The 12939-nt window shown below is 43.2% G+C and overlaps 1 protein-coding gene across 8 annotated transcripts in view; it reads right to left on the bottom strand.

Annotated features, from left to right (window-relative positions):
- rasgrp3 (RAS guanyl releasing protein 3 (calcium and DAG-regulated)) overlaps positions 1-12939 on the bottom strand; it is a 144204-nt gene that overhangs the window by 49297 nt on the left and 81968 nt on the right. The window lies entirely within an intron of this gene.

Raw genomic sequence — 12939 nt, 5'->3', positions numbered from 1 at the left:
CGGTCATTCCTCCAACTCCATGCACAATCAGAGTGACTTCTTCTCTGCTCAGACCGAGCCTGTCAGCCGCTACATGAGTGATGTAGTTGGTGTCTGATGCGAGGTCAATCAGAGCTCCGATCTTTTGCCCCGCGTTGGCAGTGACTTCCAACAGCATCATGATGACAGGGTGCTCGGTCAGTCTATTTTCTTCCAGAAGTCCACCTTCATCCTTCCTAGCGCTCCTTGTCACTGAAGTCTTGTTGCTGTTACTGAAAGCTTTCATGATCTCCGCCGCCGCCTCTGGGGAACATTTGGACAAGGCTAGCTTTTGTTCTTCTGTTAGCTCCCTTACCCTCTCACTGCCTTTTCCAAGTTTCCCCTTTGGTAGCTGTTCCCATTTTGGACAGAGGAGGTAGTGGTGGTCCGAGGAGGTCCCCTCTTGGCAGTCTTCCCTGTTGCACAGGAACCTGTCTGTGCACTCTTCTACCACGTCGTTACATCCAAGACAAACGCGGCATGCTCCTACCTTCTTCACAGCAGTCTTTCTCTCAGCCAAGCCAAACCCCTTGAACTTCTTGCAGAAGAATAACTTGTTGTTGTGTTTCTCCTCTCCACACACGACGCACTCCCCTTCTGGAGTGTCCCTTCTGGTGGCTTTTGTGTAGGCATACTTCCTCTCGAACCTGTTTTGCGGCTTTTCCATTTTTTCAGATGTCTCTGTTATTTTCAGTTGTTCCAAGCTCTCTAGAATTTCTTCTTGCTCCTTCAGGAACTTCAGAAGCGCATTGAAATGGTTGACTGGGGTGACACCGTTTTCGGGCTTAGCCTTGAAGATGACCCACTCTCACTTCACCTGGTCGGGCAGCTTGCTTTCTATAGACCTAATCATCAGCGGGTGGTTGATGGCTCCAGGGTTCCCGAGGTCTGTGAGGTCTGCCAAAGCCTTTTCCACAGCTTGGATGAGGTCTATCACTTTCCTCGGCTGGTCTCCTTTCACAGCTGGTATCTTCTCCAGTTCTGCGACGATCTGCAGTGCAATCGTGGACCTGTTCCCGTAACGGTATTTTTCCTTGTCTCCAGCTGGCGCACTATCTCTTCCACATCTGTTTTAGCAGTCTCAGGAGCCCATCCCCTCCAGGTGCTTTGCACTTCTTTTAATTCCTTAATGAGTATTTCTAAATTATTTAGCTGCTTTTCGTAACTCTCATAGCTTACTAGGTCAATTTGTGTCGCTTCTGCCTCCTCATAGAACTTTTCAGCTTCCCCGACAGCAAACATCACTTTCCTTTCTCCATGCCTAGACCAAAGGTTTGCTTTAATCACTTCACTGATCTCTTCAAGCCTTTGGCTGGTTTCTCCATCCGTCTTTTCCACGTCTGCCCTCAGCTCTTCTGATACTTGGTCCTCGTCGCTATCAGCGTTCAGAATTAATTTCATCAGGTATTCACTGTTGGCCTCTGTGACTTTGGTGGCGGCCTTGTGGACTTCACCATATTCTTTCATCAACTCCTCCTCTGACATAGTGTTCACCATCTTTGTTACTGAGTTCACCTTACGACCTAGAGCCACCTTCGCCCTCGTCCGCAGGTCTTTCAGATGCTTCACTGTTTCCTCCCCCTTAATCATCTCTCTGAATTTAAGGCTGAGTTTAGCTCAATCTGTCTTATCCTGGCTAGCTAGCTGGATACCTAGCTGGTTGGCTTCGTTTTCTAGCCAATAGCTTGGTGTCTTTGACTTGGATAGCTAGCTTGGTTTTGTATGCTAGCACCCTTCAGTGTGCTAGCTAGCTAGTTATTGTCTTCTTGCTGGTTAGCTTTGTTTCCTGGCAACCTTCAGTCTGCTGTCTAGCTACTGCTTCGTCTTTGCTATGCTACCGCTAGCTTCTTTGGCTAGATAGCGCCGAAAATAGCCTTGTCACTCACGTGTTCCGACCACGTTAGCTCCGCTAGCTTTGCTAGCCTCGGGCCTTCACTTTCCGCCGACCGTTGCGACCACGGGGTTTCCTTGTCGTCCGGTCGTCAGCTCTACTTGCGGACCGGCGTCCCTCGGTGCTTCGCGAGCTCCGCTAGCTTCGTTAGCTCCGCTAGCTTCGTTAGCTCCGCTAGCTTCGTTAGCTTTGCTAGCTTCGTTAGCTTCGCTAGCTTCGTTAGCTCCGCTCCGCTAGCTTCGACGGTCCTTGCTAGCTTTGCTAGCCTCGGGCATTCACTTCCCGCCGACCGTTGCTGTAGTCTATCTTCCTAGCTGTCTCTCGCCATCGGTTGAAACCTTTATTCCTCCCGATGCGGTTAGTTAACAACTGTACTGTCTATCTCCCGACAGTATGGGTGGAATCAAGATGGACGGAAACAACTCCTAGGTTTGATAATTTAATCAAATTCAAATAGGTTGTTAACCTTAGAAGAAAAAAGGACAACAACAATACAACAATTAGGATCACACATATCCCATACAACTTAAATCAAATTCAATATAATAATCACACTTACTAGTGGCCTCTCCTGATTCCTCAGTCTCAATGACGTTCATTTATGTATCCCCTCTACACATCAATAAACCCTGCGAAGCTCCACCCAGATTTAAAGTATCACACACATAAACTGAACCCCATTAATTGAACCCTCATACACCCAGCACAAACATGAGTTTACAGCACACACACACACACACACACACACACACACACACACACACGGGCTGCTCGATTATGGTAATAATCAGGATTATGTTGGTCAATAATTAATATCACGATTATTAAATACGATTATTCATTGACATTGACAACGTGTATCTTAGACCCGATTCCAACTAAGCTGTTAAAATAAGTTTTTCCATTAATTAGCACTTCTTTATTAAATATTATGAATATGTCTTTATTATCAGGCTATGTTCCACAATCATTCAAAGTAGCAGTGATAAAACCGCTTCTTAAAAAGCACAACCTCGATCCAGAGGTTTTAGCCAACTATAGACCTATTTCTAATCTTCCGTTCCTCTCAAAGATTCTTGAGAAAGCAGTCGCAAAACAGCTGTGTGATTACTTAAAAAACTATGATTTATTTGAAGATTTTCAGTCTGGCTTTAGAACACAACATAGCACAGAGACAGCTCTGGTTAAAGTCACAAATGACATTCTAATAGCCTCAGACAAGGGACTTGTCTCTATTCTTGTCTTGCTTGATCTTAGTGCTGCATTTGATACTATCGACCATGATATCCTATTGCAAAGACTAGAGCACTTAGTTGGCATACAGGGAACCTCTTTAGGCTGGTTTAGGTCCTATCTATCTGAACGCTCTCAGTTTGTACGTGTCAACGATGAATCTTCCATGCAAACCAAAGTTAGCCATGGAGTGCCACAGGGCTCAGTGCTTGGACCTATTTTGCTCACACTATATATGCTTCCGTTAGGCAATATTATAAGGAATCATTCTGTAAACTTTCATTGTTATGCGGATGATACTCAACTATATTTATCAATCAAGCCTGATGAAATTAATCATCTAAATAAAATTCAAGACTGCCTCAAGGACTTATAAACGTGGATGACCTTACATTTTTTGATGTTAGACACGACCAAAACTGAAGTTATTGTACTTGGCCCGAAGAATCTACGAAACAAATTATCTAAAGATATACTAACTATGGATGGCATTAATTTGGCCTCCAGTTTGACTGTAAGGAATCTTGGTGTTATATTTGATCAGGATTTATCCTTTAACACCCACATAAAATCAATTTCAAGGACCGCCTACTTCCATCTACGTAACATTGCAAAAATCAGGCATATCTTGCATCAAAACGATGCCGAGAAACTAGTCCATGCATTTTTTACTTCAAGGCTGGATTATTGTAACTCCTTATTATCAGGGTGTACCAAGAAGTCAGTCAAGTCGCTTCAGCTGATTCAAAATGCTGCAGCTCGTGTACTAACCAGAGTTAGGAAAAGGGACCACATTACACTGGCTCCCTATAGAACACAGGATAGAATTAAAAATTATTCTTCTCGCCTACAAAGCCCTTAATGGGCAGGCGCCATCTTACCTAAAATAACTCATTATACCCTACTGTCCTACTAGGGCATTGCGTTCCAAGAATGCAGGGTTGTTGGTTGTTCCTAGAGTCTCTAAAGTACAATGGGAGCCAGAGCCTTTTCTTATCAAGCTCCACTTTTGTGGAATCAGCTTCCAGTTTGTGTTCGGGCGGCAGACACCCTATCCGTTTTTAAGAGTGCGCTTAAGACCTTCCTTTTTGATAAAGCTTATAGTTAGGGCTGATTAGATTCAGCCCCTAGTTTTGCTGATATAGGCTTAGTTTGTCGGGGGACATCTTACTTCTTCCTTCTCTCTGTCTATACCTGTGTACTCTCATGTTCCGATTAACCCAGCTTCCCCAAATGTCTTTCTTTTTGGTGTCTATATACGCCGGGATCCGGAGTCATGGATGATCCTGCGGTCCTGTGTCATGGATCGCGGCTGTGCCTATTGCTGTGGTGCTGGATCATAAGTCCTGGATGGATATCCTCGTGGATTCATCTTCCTATTATACACACATGCGTTTCCAAACATTTGGACTACCTATGTTGCAAATGTATTATCTTTTCAATTTACACACGGCATCTATTGCACGTCTGTCCGTCCTGGGAGAGGGATCCCTCCTCTGTTGCTCTCCCTGAGGTTTCTCCCATTTTTCCCTTTAAACTGTGGGTTTTCTCTGGAAGTTTTTCCTTGTACGATGTGAGGGTCTAAGGACAGAGGGTGTCGTATTGTCATACTGATATTCTGTACAAACTTTGAAGTCCACTGAGACAAATGTAACATTTGTGATATTGGGCTATATAAATAAACATTGATTTATTGATTGGTTGATTGACTTTGAAAACATCCATTTATTGAACTTTAAAACAAATAATAATTTCAACATTATCTTTTTAACTGTTGATTACCTAGAACGTATAATTCAACTGAAAAAGTAATACAAAAATTAATTAAATAAATGATCAATTTAAATAAATAATATCAAAATAGTAAATGCCAATAAACAAGATCAACAAATATTTTGGAGCGCACTTCCACAAGCTACTAAACATATATAAATAAATATAAATTAGACTCAAATTAATTACATTAAATATGCTGTCACTGTCACAACCTAGCGAAGCTAAATAATTGTTTTTTTCGATTATGTTGTTTTTGTAATTGTGGCAGGCCAAAATCGTAGTTGCGATTAAAATACGATTAATTGCACAGCCCGAACACACACACACCCACTTTTTGGCTAACACAGTTCTGTACTGTTATGCTGTTATGTTCAGTTATTGTTCTTATGTTGAACATGACATTTACTTTAAGCAATTATGGGATGTATATTTCCTCTTTCATAGCAATTTTCCTTCATACTTTCTTGCCGTGAAATAGGTCTTAAATTCTATTCAAAGTGTTCTTAAAAAGTCTTAAATTTGAGTTGGCGAAACCTGCAGGAACCCTGAAAATGTCTAACTTGCTTTATGAATTAGTGTGATATATATTGAAGTAGCCTGCGGCTTTATCAACGTCTGCATGTCATCAACAACTGACTGCCAATCAAATAAAGAAAGTACAATTCATAAACAACAATTATTTATTGTCAATTAACATTGAAGATATACAGTAAATACTGTGGATACTGTATGTGTAATGTTCCTCTCGGGCTGCATTTAAAAATAAAATAGAGAAAATAAATAAACTAGCTTTTGAAAATATGTGCATCTTAAAAGTGCTTAATTTTAGATAAATAAAATAAAGTGTAGCAGCAGCTTGAGTTTCCCTTTTTCTTTGTTAACCATTTCACATCATGACTTAACAGTTTCAGCCGATTATAGAACAATATCAGTCTTTAGACATCATAACAATTGAACAGTTTAAAAGTTTCTCTTTCTTTCCCTCTTATATTGCAGTCCCTCTCTCACTTTGTTTTATTCAGTGCAAGAATTGAGCTCGAGCTTGTCCTGCCAGGAGTTTAAATCTGCGCTGAAATGGTGTCAGGGCCATTCTTATACACACATGCAGGTGCTCATTGATTAGCCTCGATTAGCCTGCCCTGGAACGATATTTAGTTTTAATTTTGATCCTGGTGGACTGATCATATCGGGCTCTGAGACTGCTTATTTTTTGTGACCCCAGTTCTGACTTGAGAGGGAATGTTTGGTCAAACACTTTGTGTTTTGTCTCATAGTGGCGTTTTGGCACTTTTAATGAGCGCCACGGTCTCTGAACAAATGAGACACACTGGTTCTGTGCTCCCAGTGGGCAGGGTGAACATGAATGAGTCCGTCCACTCAGGGTTAAAAGCTCTGTTCTCACTGTCCACTTTCCTCTTCTTGGAGAGCGCCATGTGTAATTATTTTTCTCTCCCTGTCTCCCGCTAACACGCTTGTTCACTCTCCTCTCCGCTTCTCTCCCTGTATCGCTAATTATTCTCTTCACTCACTTTCCTCTCCTCTTCTCTCTGCCGCGCTCTCATCTCTTCTTCTGTGTTTCTCTCCCTGTATCGCTCACTCGTCTTTTTCGCCCCCTGTCGGCAGCGGTTAAAATAGAATCGTCCCGTCAAAATTGAAATCCCCTATTAATGTATTGATTATAGGTCCGGGCCCGTATATATAGATCCAGATCGTGCAAGCCCAAAGAGTGCATACACTGAGTGGTACAAAGGGAATCCAGCACCTGACTCTCACCAAGACTCAAAGCCACGACAACCCATACCCACACCGGGGCGCTGGCTTGCAATGGACGACGGTGAGCAAGCTAAAGGCTACATGGGAAGAGGTGCTGTACAGCCACGTGAGTTCATTGAAGGTGGATTTCCTAAATTACCTGCTCAACATGCACACAATCAGGAGCGAGATGCCAGCCAGATATATAGCCCTGCTGAAGGTCCATCTAGAAACATCTTCAGCCCTCATGAGCAGTCACACGCAGCAAGACCATCCAGTCATGTTCATCAACCTGCTCAGCCACATGTACTGTAGATGTTTCACCCAGAGCCAATGAGTCTAATTCATCAGCTGCAGCAGATTTGGCCAAGTATTTAATACGTCGGGAAATGGTATCGTATCCACCATTCTTCATCTTTGCAAAGTATGTTTGTGACCAGGCCAAGATACTAAATGATCCAAGCTTTGCCCAGCTCACAGGTGGTCCGAGTATAAGCAAGACTGGGTAGCCTTTCAAATCCAACATGAGAAAGCCACTCTCTGTAAGGAGGACAGATTTCTCAGCAGACTTTGATAACAGCTATGAAAGCTCAGCAGCAAAAAGAGCTGTCGACACAGATAAGCAATGTCCACTCCACCACAAACCACACCCTCTCAGGAATTGCCGTGGTTTCAGGTATACATCTCTGGATGAGAGAAAAGCCTATCTTAAGGATTCAAACATTTGCTTTAGGTGCTGTGCATTAACCAGCCATCAAGCCAAAGACTGTGACAAAAAGGTTCAGTGCAGAGAGTGCAACAGTGACCGCCACTCTACTGCACTACATCAAGGACCGGCTCCATGGACAACAGGGGCCGCCGTAACCTCAAGATATCAAGGCGGGGAGCAAGATGAATCTCCTCCTTTCGCTGTCACGTCAACATGCACTGACATCTGTGGGACTGAAGTAAGGCCAAGATCATGCACCAAGATTTGTCTAGCCAAAGTGTATCCAGCAGACCAGAGAGAGAGAGCTGTCAAAATGTATGTTGTCCTAGATGAGCAGAAAAATAAGTCCTTGGCAAAAACAAAGTTTTTTGAACTCTTCAATGTTAATGATGACACAGCATCCTACACACTGAAGACATGTTCAGGAGTCTCTGAAACCTCAGGGCGACGAGCAAACAATTACATAATGGAGGCATTGGATGGCAAAACGTGTATTTCACTTCCCACTCTAATCGAATGTGATATGGTCGCAGATGACAAGTCTGAAATTCCCACTCCTGAGATCGCAAAACACTACACACATCTCAACCGGGTTGAGGACAAGATCCCTGCACTAGATTCTACGGCAGACATTCTCATACTGCTTGGCCGAGATATACCACAGGCACACAAAGTTCGGGAGCTGTGCAATGGACCCCACAACGCCCCGTATGCTCAACACCTCGACCTAGGTTGGGTGATTATAGGAGAAGTCTGTCTTGGAAAAGCCCACAAACGAGACAGTGTCAATGTCTACAGGACAAACGTGCTGAGTAATGGACGTACATCTCTTTTTGACCCTTGCATTAACAATCTGCACATCAAAGAGCGAGCGGACACTCCAACTCTCCAACACCCTTTCCTGCCGGGGGTCCTGCCAACCCTATGTCCTGTCCCGTTGGAGGTCCCGCCGACTACTCTTCTGCCGGGGGTCCTGCCAACCCTATGTCCTGTTCCGTCGGGGGTCCTGCCAACTCCTCTCCCGTCGGGGGTCCTGCTTAAACATGTCCCTCCTACACGGGTTACTGTCCCGCCGACTCCTGTACCGCCGACAACGGTTATGGTCACGCCTACTCCGAAACCTGTCACGTCCGGGGTCTTACCGTCTCCCGATCCCAGTACTCCTGCACCTCCGTTGATCCAGCGGACTCTAGAGGGGTCCCATCGTGGCCTACGCCACCCTCCTGCCCGTCCTCCAGAGCTGTCCCACATTGGCGACAAGAATACCTTGCAACACTACAACCAAGAAGAAAATCGCAAGCAGATAAGCCTATCTTTGCAAATTGGAGACGTTGTTCTTCTGAAGGACGGACAGGTCAAAAGGAACGAATAGCCTACTGGTCTTATAGTACATACCTTTCCTGGTCCGTAAGTGGAAGTGCGGGTGATTAAAGAAGGTTCTCCCAGGGTGTATTCAAGACCAGTCTCGGAAGTTGTTCTCCTTCTCAAAAGGGACTTAGTGGTATTGTACATTATACCAAGCGGGGAGTGTGCTGCCCCTTTAAGAGGGCCTGCAAAGGGTTTTGGGTTTTGCACTGGGTGTCCATAAATGCTTTCCGTAGTTTCTGGCTGATGGAGCACATGGGTTGTTTCCTGTCAACTAAACCCTTGCTGAAATCCTAGGGTCTTTATGTCTGTAAGTACCAGGAGCGCCGCCAGGGATTTTGGGCCCCATGAAAAGATATCACATTGGGCCCCACCACCAGGCACAGGCCAAGCCAACCAAGCACAATGCTGTAACCACACCTCCAGAACCCAACCGACTCATTTATGCTTTCAATAACTCTACCTGTACAGGCTTGCATTCATCTTGTAGTACAATACTAACTGCACAATATTTATTGACACTGAGCGGTGAAAGTATAACACTGCTGCTGCAGATGTGCAACATTCTACTGCAACATTCTGCTGCAGTAGAATTCACTATTTGATATAACACTAACATTCCTGACAATAGACCTCAATAGTCATCTTTTATGGTGTACATGCCTTTTTAATAACATTTTTGCATGGAACATTCAAAAATCAAAATAAATATAACTTAAACATGACCTCTTAAATTAAAATAAAGTGAACATTAACACCAATATTATCATTTATAAAATGCTATAACAAAAAAAATAACATAAGCAGCAGATTTTTTAATTAAATATACATATCAACCTCAAAATAAGCGGGTATTAAAGTGTAAACCAGTGACCACCAACTGGCGGCCCGCGGGCCACATCCGGCCCGCACGACGGGGGTGACTGTGGCATTGGCGGAGTGGTTACTGCGTTCGCCCCCCACCCTTTTTTTTTTTTACAACGTCTCGTGAGTAAGGTGCAGTACCGGAGTCCAACAGAGAGGCAGCAGCTGCGGGTCAGTAGACTGCGTACTGCGAAACCTTCCCTGCCTTGAAGAAGTGATCCTTCGTTGTGAAGAGTCTGGTTAATGCGCTCAGCACCACAGCAGTAGCCCCGCTGCGACAGAGTCCAACAGAGAGGCAGGAGCTGCGGGACAGTAGCTTAGAAACAGGGTTGGGTTGTAACGGAATACATGTAACGGAGTTACGTAATCAGAATACAAAAATCAAGTAGGCTAATGGTATTCAGCTGGCGTTACACTTGAAAAACGAGTAATCTGATTACAGTTACTTTCGTAAACCTGAAGTGAATACATTTTGGAATACTTATTGGAATTATTGGTGGAAAAGTTTCCTCACAAAATGTAATATTCATTACCGGCAGAACTGTGTGCACACTGCACAGCGCTGCAGCATGTCTGTGAGCGAGAGAGATGGTGTCTGTGAGGCCCCGCCCCCGCACGCAGATGAGAGACAGATCTCTTTTAAAATATATTGAAAGTTAGAAACGGAGATGGTTAGATAAAATGTGTAAGATAACGTTTATGTAGCATTTATTTATTTTCGAAATTATGACATTTCATAACGGGATCAAATCAAAGTGAATGGCCTGCTGCTGCTGAATGCATGGGGCAAGTGACTGGAAACAGTTTTAAAAGTTATTACATCGTTTCAGATAATGATAATTCATTCTATTTAGGGGCGCCTTTCAAAGCACCCAAGGACACATTACAATTCATAACACATTCCAAGGAAAGGTTTTAAGACAGTACAAAGAATGCAGTCTGGGTGATGTTTTTTACTTGGGGTGCAGATGAGAGGGAGCTGTCCAGAATGACATCAATATGTTGTGTTTGAGTTCTTGATAAGCCATTAAAACAGTAAAATAAGTGTCTCCTGTTCACCAAAACATACCCATCTGTTATGGAAAAATAAAGCATTCCAAAAGTATTCTAAAAGTAATCTGAATACGTTTTTAAGACACGTAACTGTAACCCTATTCTGATTACTTTCAAAAATTGCTGGCCCGCGAAAGTGTCTATTGGATACATTTTGGCCCTTGGACAAATGTAGTTGGTGATCCCTGGTGTAAACGGACAACAAAAGGGAAATGTAAATAAAAAGGCCTGATGGTGTTGCTAAATCAGAGCCTATTACCTGTTCTCAGTCTTTTTCTCATCATGCATCTTCTGTGTAGTGATCCAATAACGTTACCATAGCCTTGCCCTTTAACAGTTATTACGAGGCCTTGCTCAGCCTTACTCACCAAGAGCCCAGCGCCTAGCCTTCTTACAGGCAAAGTCACTGATCAAGTCCTTGAAGTCCAGCTTTCTAGCCAACTGGCTTTCAATGGACAGCATGGCAAGACCGCAAAGCATTATGGGGGGACAGGGCTGCTGAGCCTAAAGATGGATCTGTTGGTCCTGGCACCAGGGGGAGGGACAACGGATTTATATGAATAGCTGCTAAAAATGTAGCTGCATTTATTAAATGTCAGCTAAAAGAGGAGTGAAATGAAAAACATCTGCATTTTCTGTGAAGATAGTAACATTACTTAATTTCAGCAAAACATTACAATTATTATTTACAATGGACTACGCTTAGCTAACAGACTAATTTCCACCACTCATAGACCACACCCACCTTTTCTCTTGAAAAACTGGGTGAAATAATGTCGCCCTTTAGTCCCTCTCTCTTGTCTTTCTCTCCTTTCTTGAAAGCCTGACTTTGAAATGGTACACACAAACGTAAGTACTAGCATCCCTCCTCACATGCTCTCACTCTCCGCTGCTAGAAAGTGGCAAAGTGCGGTACTGCGCACAGCGTTTGGAGGCAGGACCAAACCATTACATGTAAATAGAGGGGGGTGTTCAGAGGCTTTGGATAATTAACTTTTGGAAGAAAATAAGTTAAATGAAACGTACATTTAGTGAGTACATTATCAATATGACGTTATATTAATGTTAATTATTGATGATTGATGAAAGGTTACTTAAACATTTTTTCTTAATGTTCTAAAAATGCTTGGGGCCCCTGTCAGTCACGGGCCCTTAGAATCGTCCTAACTTTTCACCCCCTTACGGCGCCCCTGGTAAGTACCATTCCATATATGGTCCGTGTATACTTAGTTGCACATTTAAATTGATTATATGCAAACATGAAGAACAATGAATGATGCTAAACTTGTTAGCCTGTGAACAGCAGTGGAAATGTTTGTAGCATTTATGCTAACAGGCACTCTGTTGTTTGGAATGTTTGTTTTAGTTTTGTTTCTTTGTTTATTTAGTGTTTAATGTGATAACGTCTCATGACTTTGGGTTTTGTTTGTATTTCAGTTTTACAAAATGGAAATGAAAATAGAACTTAATCAGTAAAGATCCAAAACTGAGCTGCTGTCTCCTGGGTGTTTATTTCCGTGTTAAGCTATCTGCCAAGCCTGCAAATTAAAAAGTATTCTTGCGAGGGCAGAATAATGAGTATTCTTTACTGTCGGGTCACTTATTACAGGTTCAGCGAGCTGTACGAGACTGATACTAACGGGCTGTCAGGAGAGAGAGAGGAAAAGAGAGCACCCCGTTTATTTTTCCCATTTTATTATCCATAATTACTGTAAACTTTTGAATAAAGTAATTGATCTACTATTAGTAGTTTGTTTAAATGTATTACTTGTGCTGTTTTTTTCATTTACATAAAATAAATCTCACGTACCCCCTGCAGTACTCCAACGTACCCCTAGGGGTCCACGTACCCCCATTTGAGAACCACTGCAGTAGAAGGGGCGGAGCCTGTGGAAAATATAACGGGGGGTTACGTATTATAACCCTAGTTATATAAGCACAGGCGGAGCCCTCTACCTAGGGGCCCTGTCTTTCCTATGCCGCTCGCTGAAGAGGGTGTAGGATGACAGTCAGGAGGTGTGGCCGCCTTATATACTGTGTGCCTGTGCGCGCATTCAGGTAGGCTCGCCCTGATTGGCCGGCTACGTTTATACAAACTCAGTGTGTGAACGCTCGCGTATTTTGATGAGAGTAGTACCCATAGAGTCCAGTAGAGGGCTCCGCCTGTGCTTATATAACTAGGGTTAGAATACGTAACCCCCCGTTATTATCTCATGTCAATGAATTAAAGTAAATATATAAGTCGTCATGAACACATCTGTCCATCAGACAGAGGGCT

The sequence above is a fragment of the Notothenia rossii genome (genome assembly GCF_949606895.1).
Source record: "Notothenia rossii genome assembly, chromosome: 6".
In the NCBI taxonomy this organism is placed as follows: Eukaryota; Metazoa; Chordata; class Actinopteri; order Perciformes; family Nototheniidae; genus Notothenia; species Notothenia rossii.
Note: the sequence above shows the minus strand (reverse complement) of the source record. Positions and strands in the feature narration are given on the sequence as shown.